The sequence below is a fragment of the Trachypithecus francoisi genome, unplaced genomic scaffold (genome assembly GCF_009764315.1).
Source record: "Trachypithecus francoisi isolate TF-2019V2 unplaced genomic scaffold, Tfra_2.0 Contig01579, whole genome shotgun sequence".
NCBI lineage: Eukaryota > Metazoa > Chordata > Mammalia > Primates > Cercopithecidae > Trachypithecus > Trachypithecus francoisi.
Window position 1 is genome coordinate 9021838 of NW_022681442.1, and position 10272 is coordinate 9032109.

Below are 10272 nucleotides of genomic sequence, written 5' to 3' on the forward strand. Positions count from 1 at the left end.
TGATATATTCAAGAAAATCGGAAATTTGAATATTGTCTGATGATATTAAGAAAACAGACACATTATTTTTATAATGGTATTGTGATTGTTACCAAAAAAAGAAGGAGTCCTTTTCATTTAGAGATACTTACTGATATAAAGTAAAATGTTATTCATCTGGGGCCAGGCATGGTGGCTCACAATTGTAATCCCAGCACTTCGGAAGGCTGAGGTGGAAGGATTGCATGAGCTCAGAAGTTCAAGCCTACAATATGACGAGACACTATCTCCACCAAAAAAAAAAAAATTAGCCAGGCATAGTGGTGCGTGCCTGCAGTCCCAGCTACTTGGGAGGCTGAGGTGGGATAATCGCTTCAGCCCGGGAGACTGAGGCTGCAGTAAGCTATGACTGTGACACTGTACTCCAGCCTGGGCAACAGAACAAGACCCTGTCTCAAAAAAGCAAACAAAGAAAGAAAAAAACAGAAAGAAAGAAAGAAAAGAAAAAAATGTTATCTGGGATTTGTTTCAAAATAATTTGAGAGAAGGGAATAAAGAGAAGAGGCATTGGTAGTTGGGTTGGTAGTTGCTGGGGCTAAATGATGGTGTTCACGGGATTGGTGACACTATTCTATTTTTGTGGATGTTCACAAATCTCCATAATAGAAGATTTTTAAATCTATACTACACAGATATACCATTTCTCATCTATCAGACTAGCAAAAATTCAAAAGCTTGACAACACACTATACTGACGAGGCTGTAGGAAAACAGAAACTTACATTGCTGGTAAGAAGGCAAAATGGTAAAACTCTATTGGGTGAATCTGGTACTATTTAACAAAATCATATATACTGTTATCCTATGATCCAGCATTCCTACTTGGTACTGTAATGTGAAACATTTTAGGTACGATAAGACTTCCAGATCATTATAATGTACATTATTGGATAATGTAAATACGTTGATATGATTAATTATATTTAAAATAAAAGAAAACATTTATTTGTTATTAGAAACCAAGACTTTCACAGTGAGAGAAAAGAGGTACAAACACAAAACAGAAGAACAAACTGTGTACAATATGTCTAAATTAGAAATACTATGAACTACATAATTTCTGAAGATATGATAGTAACAGAAAATCACCACTTTGTAATCCCAATGTCTCACTGATTTACACAAGCATCTTCAATGAACACTAAAACCAGTAGATGAAATGCTATTAGGAAACAGAATATTCACAGTCTCAAAATATCATCCCACAGTTTTGTTACTAATTGCAAACAGGAAATATATCTTTATACTGGAGAGATCTTATAGCCCAAATAACTTGGTATCTATTGGATCTAGAAGCTAGGTACTAATGGATACCATTTCTCTCTAAACAAACCAAGTATAGTATGATTCCACTGACAAGAAATATCCAGAATGGGCAAATCTATAAAGATAGAAGGTAGATTACTAGTTGCCTAGGTACAGAGGAAATTAGTTGTTGTCTAAGGATGAGAGGGTACAGGGTTTCTTCGGGGTAGATACAAATATTCTAAAATTGATTGTGGTGTTATCCAAATAACTGTGAATGTACTAAATCATAAATTTTAAATAAGTGAATTATATGTTGTGAATTATATCTCAATAAAGCTTTTTTTTAAAAAAAAGAAACAATTACAATTGTATTTCATTCTAGAGTACATTAGAAACCCTAAGGACTATTTCATCTCCCAGACCTCTATTGCTGGAGTATCCCTGAGAGTGGTCTGTGGATCTCTTTCCTATATATACTCAGTGTCTTGGTGAGCTTACTCATTCTCACAGGTCTAAATATTGATGACTTCCAGACTGTTATCTCCAGCTTTGAACACTGTTGACCTCCAGACCCATGTATACAACTGCCTATTCTACGGTTCCACTTATCTAACAAGCCATCTCGAACTTAAACTGAGCTCCAGATATTCCCCTCAGAAACCTGATCCAGCCTTCCCTAGCTCAGTAAAGGGCCACTCCCTTCTTCCAGTTGTTCAGGTAAAATACCTTGAAGTCATATTTAAATGTTTCTTACCCTGTGGTAGTCCGTTCTTGCATTGCTATAAAGAACTACCTGGGTAATTTATAAAGAAAAGAGGTTTAATTAGCTCACAGTTCCACAGTCTGTACAGGAGGCATGACTGGGGAGGCCTTAAGAAACTTACAATCATGGTGGAAGGTGAAGAGGGAGGAGTTACCTCTTACATGGCAGGAGCAGGAGGAAGAAAGAGAGGAGAGAGAGGTACACACTTTTAAACAACCAGATCTCACGAGAACTTCCTCACTATCATGAAAACAGCAAGTAGGGATGTCTGTCCTGTGATCTAATCGCCTCTCACCAGGCCCCTCCTCCAACAATGCGGATTACAATCCGACAGGAGATTTGGGTGGGGACACAAATCCAAACCATATCCTATCCTATGTCCAATCCATCAGCAAATCCTGTCATCTCCATCTTCAAATTATAACCAGAATCCTACTTCTCACCACTTGCTGCCACTCTGGTCCAAGTGACCATGACCTCCCACCTGGATTATTGCCAAGGGTCTCTCCTAGATCTGGCCCTTACCACACTTCAATCTATTCTCAACACAGCAGTCAAAGTGATACCATTAAAACATTTATTCAAGTGTTCATTCAATAAACACACATAGTACTACTCACAAAGCACATTTCTAAATACCTAAATATTAGTTTGTTTAATCCTTATAACAATTTTACAGATGAGAAAACCAAGACATCTGCTCAAGGTCACATGCTTAGGAGTGGCAGTGCCAGGAGTCAAACTGGAGGAGTCTGGCTCTAGATTCACACTCCTCAATACTATGTAATACCTCACTCTGCTCAAAACTCTTCAATGCAATAGATGTCAACCTTGGCCACTTATTAGAATTACCTGAGAGTTTTAAAAATTCCTGATGCCTACGTTAAAACACTGCCTCCCCCACCACCGCCGACCAATTAAATCAGAAACTCTGCGACGGGATCGAGGCATCAGTACTTTTTTAAAGCTTCCCCGATCATTCTAACATTCAGTCAAGGTTGACAACTATTGTTTCAACAGGATCCCATCTCATTCAAAGTAAAAATCTAAAAACCAAAGCCCTCATAAAGACTGCTAGGCCTCGTCTGCTCTGTTATCCCATCCCAGTACCCACCTTACTCATTCATTTGGCCGCTGGACTCACCAGACAAGATTCCCACTCAAGGACTTAACTCAAAGTCGCTTTCTCACTGAGCACTTCCTTTTAGATCTTATCTAAAACTGCAAATCCTCCAAACCGTTCTGCCACTTCCATCTCAGTTCCCTATGTTATTCTCCTCCTTAGCATTTACTGGTATCTAACGAGTGATACAGTTTACTCATTTACCTATTTCTTGTTTGTTTCTCCACACTGTAATGTAGGTCCCATGACAGCAGGGATTTATTATTTACTGTTGTTTCTCCAATGCCCAAAACAGTGGCTGTCACATGGAAGACCCTCAGTAACTTATTGTTGAATGAAGTATGAAGTAACCCATAAATACTGCATCAAAGTTAACATTAAGTTTCCAGATAGAAAGTTGTTCTTCCTCATCAGACAAGAATCATTTACCAGATTTAACTGATTTATTTAAATAATGGAAGGAAAAAGGTTCAAACATTGTATTTCCATTTGGATTTATATTCTTAGTAAAAATTACATGAGGCAAAAACAGACACAATTATAACATGCCCCCCCCCCCAAATTTCTCCTTCAGCTTTACTCACACACTAAGGTATGGTTAGATCTTACAAACCAATCATAAATTAACATAATCACAGTTAACACCTCATCAGTCAGGAACCAGGAAGCCAAAAAATAAAGCAAAACACAGAAACAGCCTGAGTGACACAAGAAAAAGCAAAGAAAAATTAAATTCTGCACAGTGAGACCTCATCAGGCCACAAGACTTCACTATTATTTGTTAAAACATGTTGAGTGGGACTAGTCCCGTTCCCCACAATCACTGACAAACACAAAGCTGAGGATATATAGATAACGAGGAGCAAATATCTGTAGAGTCAGGCATGGCTCTGGCACCCTAATCAGCACCATCCTTCCACTCTGTAAGAGCAGTTGACAGAAGAGAGGGAAAGAACTAGAAGTCTTCAGGGAGAACACAGGGAAAGGAAGGAGGTCTTCACCCAAAACAGTGGCAGGGGCCTCTAACAGAAGTCACTCACCAAGGTCAGAGGGGCCTAGAAGAGACTCCCATCCCATTCTCCAGTTCCACATCTACTTACGCAGCAGACTGAGAGACGGACCCCGTGCGTCCACTTGAAAAGGGGGACAAAGAACTGATAAGAAATGGCAGCGCGCAGAAAGAAGGCAGACTTAAGTAGTCTGTATGCCACTATTTGACATCACAAGGAAGTGAGTTTCCAGTCGGTTGAATGGAAACCACAGGGTACCTGGACTGGAGTTGTTTTGCCATTATCAAAATATCTCTCTGCAGAGAGAAAAGATCTCCACCCCAACTCAGACACATTCACGTAACCAGTGGGTAAACTGACAGGATGGGAGCAAGCAGATGGGTGTGTAGGTTGGAAAAGGTTTAGCTACAGAAAATTTCATATCCAGAAACTGCAGCAGGAGTCTCCCTGCAAGATCTCACCAAAAATGCCAGTTTGGTTGCCTATTAGTGGACTGCAATGGCCTGCCACTGTTAATCAAGAGAGGACTTTAACAGCACGAGTAACAAACACTTGTCTTTTTCTACTTCTCTTCTTGACACGTTTGTATCCAAGTAGATCCCTCAAGAGGGAAAGGAAAGAAGTATCCCGGGAGCTTACCACAAGCCATCCATACCCCAAGTGCTTCAGGAAGTAAGTGGCCTGACCATGGGGTAAGGAAGGGGAAAAAAAAAAAAAAAACCTTTAAATTGAATATATATGAGATTGAACTTTCAAACTGGAATAGACTGGAGGGTTTGTTTATTTATTTATTTATTTATTTATTTAGGAGACAGGGTCTCACTCTTTTGTCACCCAGGCTGGAGGGCCACAACACAATCTCTGTTCACTGCAACCTGTCTCCCAGGCTCAAGGGATCCTCCCACAACAGCCTCCCAACTACCTGGGACTACAGGCACGTGCCACCACGCCCAGCTGATTTTTCTATTTTCTGTAGAGACAAGGTTTTGTCATGTTGCCCAGGCTGTTCTCAAACTCCTGGGCTCAAGCCATCCTCCCACCTCGGCTTTCTGAAGTGCTGGGATTACAGGCATGAGCCACTGAGCCCAGCCTAGAGCTTTTTGATAACTGTAAATGACAGAAAAGCTATCATTTACCCATGATGTTATGGGGGGTGGGGGACAGCAGGGTGAGAAAGAGCCTACAAAATATAGTTAAAGGCAGTGAATGGTGAAAATTCAAACTCATGAAAACTCGTGTTTGTTCTCAGTAAGACTGGACTGCTGAATAACCTGATGACATATGCAACAGCATTCTCACCCTTAATAATGGGAGGGAACACCTGACATGGAAATTCTCAGGAGGGATTTACTGTATCGGGTGAGATGCTACATTAGAAGCCCTCTGAGATCATTTCCAATTCTAGTGCCCGTGATTGTCTTTTCCTTCAAGAGGTTAGATTGAATCCAGAATCTAGAGTTCAATGGTTAAACCATAAAAGGCTAGGCTGCCTAAAGGGCTAAAAACCACAACTTTCTGGAGAATAAAGCTATCAGACTGACAAGCCTGATAAGAGTTCCATGTAGGAAACAATATTTTGCTCTAAAACTTATTTAACTTAAAAAATATCCTAAATGACTAATTTTCTGTTACATCCAACAGAAATTTCAGTTCAAAGAAAGCTTATAAAATCCCCAAAACCCCATCTTCCTGAATAAAATCAATTCAACTAATTAAAAGGTTTACTAAAATAAATAGCAAACGTATGTTTGCTTAAGCATCTAGGAATCACAAACTCACATATTCCTTATTAGACAGTACCCACAAGAAAAAATGTTACTTAGGGTCAAATGGTTTAATATTGCTCAGTAAGTGTAACAGAGTTCTAGTGCTATAACAACAGGATGCTTTATGTTTACATAAAAACATCCCATATTTTTATGTTTCTAAAAATAATTAAGCATTATAGACAATCATCTAAAGCTACCAAGTTTTCTGCCCTTTCTGAAAGCATTCCTTTCAGATACCATGTCAATAAATTCTTAAATGCCGGGTATGTACTCACGAATGGTCAAAAAACCTAAAACCAAATTTTAATATTTACCTCCTACTGAAGTCATTTTATTGTATCATTGTAGATCTAAAATAAGATTTTTTAAACTTCAAATTTAAATTTTAATATTACCAAAAGTAAATTGCTCCAACATGAGAAAAGTAATTATTTGTATATTACGTTAGCTCACACTTGGCATCAAATAGGAAATACTTTAAGGCAGTTAGTGCTATCAAACCGAATATTTTCTAATAAAAGCAGTGTTACTATTGTCACAAATAATTACTACACTCTATTCAGAAAACTATCTTCCTCATTCTCAAATAAGTTACTTAAACAATAATGACTTGACATCAAGCAATATGTCAATATCAAAGTATGACTTAAATTATGCTAATAAATTATTTCTTAGATTTCATTCTGGGTTACAAATTATCACACAATTAAAATAACTTTGGGATTTGCAGCACGACTAATAATAATAATAAAGAACTTCCAGGCTTAAGTCAAAAAGTCACTTTGTTTAAATCTCCATTAAATGATTTTTTTGGGGGGGGGAAGTCCCCATAAAAATGTAAAATGTTTCCACCTTTCCCAAGTATGTTCCCAGGAGTCGTCAATATTGTCATATCCTTTATGTTAGCAACCAATACTTGAATACTGCCCACAATGACTTTTTAAAGAAAAGAATCCAATGCTATTCTTAACATCCTTAAACACTTCTAAAAAGGTCCTTCCGGCTTATGAACTCATGGCAATTTCCTCACAATTGTATACTTATCCTGTTTCACTGTCTCTCCTAGTCTATGACAAACTCAAATTTACACACCATCTTTCCTATTTTGTTACACTGCTAAAACTGGGGAGAAAAAAAGATACAAACCTGCTACTTTCCCCCTACCAAAGCGACAATGAAAATACTAATTAACAAGATAAAGATTGGAAGCTCTGCGGGCACCTGCGCGGTGTGTGTACACACATATATTTACATAATATATATATTCCTAATGTCACTAAATTCACAGTCATATACCTTGATACAGGTATACGCTACAAGAGAAAACTGTCGGTGGATACAGTGTAAGGTTTACGGCACCATAAAATAAATTAACTACTTTATTCATTCAAATTTGTCAAACTTAAATACTCTTGTTTAAATGTGTCAGTACTCTAAAATGCAATTTTCCTTGGGAAAATTGGCCAAGATAAAAAAACACTTAAACTAACTCCACTGGGGGAAATATTTCTTTTGCCACACGTGTGTCAACATGAAAAATTAAGAGCATGAAAAGTAAACAGGCATTGTGGTCAGAATAAATCTTATTATTTTAATATAACGGGTCTTCAAGTTCTTCAGATTGTGAAGAAAAATATAGTTTCACAAAAAAATCATATAACTCTTACCCAAACTTTGCTGTAAATGGTTTCAGTGGCATCAAATTAACATAGAAAGTATGCAAGCTGAGTACTTGGGGAAACTAAGCAGATTGATCAGCAGTTCTAAGATAAAAGACAATGGTGTAAATCTCATAGTGCGCTGCTTGTTCCAGTCATTAAACACACAGGAAATAAGATTTTCTATTTAGAAAACTCACTCACAAGGGGCAGTGACTTCATTAAGACAAAGAAAATCTTATTAAAACAGTCAACGATCAATTGTAAAATAAGAAAACAAGTATTGCAGAACTGGAAGGTGAAACAGACGAGGAAAATGCAGAAACTGCCTGGATATTTGTTCCTTGAACCTCTTCTTGTACTGACCCCAAAGACAGCAAAGGAGTTTCATTATTTATATGCCCAGACCACGGTAGATGCTCTGCTCGGGGGCACAGCCTCACTAAATTCTACCACAGGCAGTAAACACTATAAGCAACAAGACAGCTTTCATTATGACACACTTTCCCCTCTTTCCAGGAGGTCAATAGAAAGCATCTGAAACAAACCACAAACCACTCAGGACGGCCCCAAAGCTCTGCGGTTGGCAGTTGGCCTCGGCGTCGAAAGACCTGGGTCTGGTCGCCTCCCCGGTGCCACCTGCTTGACCTTGGGCAAGTCGCTTTCAACGCCGCCTCTGGCCACCTGCCCCGAAGGTGCGGAGGTACACCGCGGACACCGCCCGACTTCAGGGCCCAGGGCGGAGCCGGCTTCGGCCTCGGCAAGTCCTGAAGCCAAAACGCATTAAACACCAGGAAAGGATGCCCGGGGCCGCGCGCCCCGCGGGCACAGCCCTGGAGGGAGCCGCTCCGACCGGCGCCACCGGGAATCCCCGGGCAGCTGCGCGCACCGCGCCCCAAGCGGGATTTCTCGGGGGGGCGGAGACGCCGAGGGGCTCTTTGGCCCCGAGACCGCCGCGGGCCTCCCACCCTTCCCCGCCGGGCGCCGCCGAGGGCTGACGTCGGGAAAACAATCGGGGACCCACGGGAAGAAGACACCGCCCCCTCCCGCCGCCCCGAGCCAGGGCAGGTGAACCCGCCCGGCGGCCTCCAGGTGCTGTGGCGCGCTGGGCGGACGTGCGCGGAGGGGGCGCCGGACCAGCACTCACCCGCGCCCCCGGCCCCTCGGCGGACGCCTCCCCGCTCGCCTCAGCGGGAACCGCGCTACGGCGGCCCCGTCCCCCACCCCTACTCCAGCGCGGCCGCGTTCCTTAAGCCAAACTTTACCGCAGCCTCGGCCCGGAGCACCCGCGCCGCCGCGGCCCCGGCTGCCACAGAGGCTTGGCTGCCCGGAGCGGCGTCCACGACGGCCAGCCCGCGCACTGCGCACGCGTCCCCACGCTGCCTCAGCCCGCAGACGGCGGCTGAGATTCCGGAGCCGGCGCTCCCAGCCCGCAGAGACTACGAGTCCCGGCAGGCCCCGCGCGGGTCCCGGCGGCGTGGCGGGCCGGGTGTCTGGTGTCTTCCTGGTTCCAGCGGCGGCGGCCTCGGTGCGCCGGGGAGGGTTGCGCACTGAGCTCTGGGCCGCCGCGCCGCGGTGCTTCCTGGTATTCGTAGTTTTTGAGCACCACCGAGCTTGGCTCGGAGGTGGAACTCCGGGTTTTCTGATGTCATCACCTAGAGCTGCGAGGAACAGGGATCTTTAAAAATAGGCTTCGTTAGTTTGCAGATAATTTGTTTGCAAGCTGTCCCATAATCGGTCCAAGTGGCACAAATTTACAGGCTGCGGTGTGACCTGGAGAAAAACGCTTTACAGCTCTGCGCGCCGATTTTTCGCTCTTCTCTCTCCCTGCAAATGTAGCTCCACCGCCTACTTACAATAGTGTTAATAGTACAAGAGGATGGGAGAGACTTAAAGGAGAATTAGTCGAAATCCTTTCAGCAAGGGTGGAGCATGAATATGTATTCTGGTAAATATTCCTTGAGTGTTTAACAATTTCTCGAGCACTTATTGTGTGCCAAGTACGCGATAGGCAACCCGGCATTCATCTGAGAAAGAGACACTGTCGCTGCCCTCATGGAGCCTGCAGCCTAGGGGGAACTCGTCCGCAAACTAGCATAATCCTTCCAGATTTTAATAGAATGCCCAGACTGCGAAAGTTCAAGAGACAGTAGCGGTGGGGGGAGGAGGGAGGCCCTTCAGAGAGAGTGGCAAGGAAAGTTCTCTGAGGATGTGATATATGAGCTGAAACCTGAAGAATGAGAAATATTCAGACATACAATGAACTGGGAAAGAATTACATGCCACGCCTTTCACAGCGCATGCCACTCTAGGCTCTTAATAAATATGTTATTTTTGTGTGCTTTTTCCTTTCCTCTCCCTGCACAACCTTAGATCACATCCTATCCCCTTCAAACTCTTTAAAAAATCTTTATCAACATCTTTTAGAACATCCTTCCTATGTGAAAATGTACATGAAACAAATGTGCAGTGGTAAGACAAGCTGTACAGCTGCTAGGACAGAAGACACAACCCTGGTGACAGGCTGGAATCTGACTACTTTGCCACTTCTTTATTTGCGAACTGGGTTAGAAGTCTGGGCTCTCAGCCTGGCCTCCTGACAAGTTTCTCTTCATGGGACATCATATAGGATTTTGAGTTTGTCTTTATTAAAATCTTAGAG

At 42.4% G+C, this 10272-nt stretch overlaps 1 protein-coding gene across 10 annotated transcripts in view; it reads right to left on the minus strand.

Moving 5' to 3' along the window:
* Positions 1-9005, minus strand: part of PLEKHA1 (pleckstrin homology domain containing A1) — a 59213-nt gene extending 50208 nt beyond the window's left edge. For 7 of the 10 annotated variants that reach the window (XM_033180397.1, XM_033180425.1, XM_033180414.1 and 4 more), the window contains exon 1: positions 8876-9005. The gene's annotated coding sequence lies outside the window, so the exon portion shown is untranslated. Of the gene's footprint in view, positions 1-8158; positions 8479-8875 lie in introns of those variants that run through there. The other 3 variants (XM_033180390.1, XM_033180381.1, XM_033180372.1) reach the window with 3 other exon arrangements.
* Positions 9006-10272: the final 1267 nt, after the last annotated feature.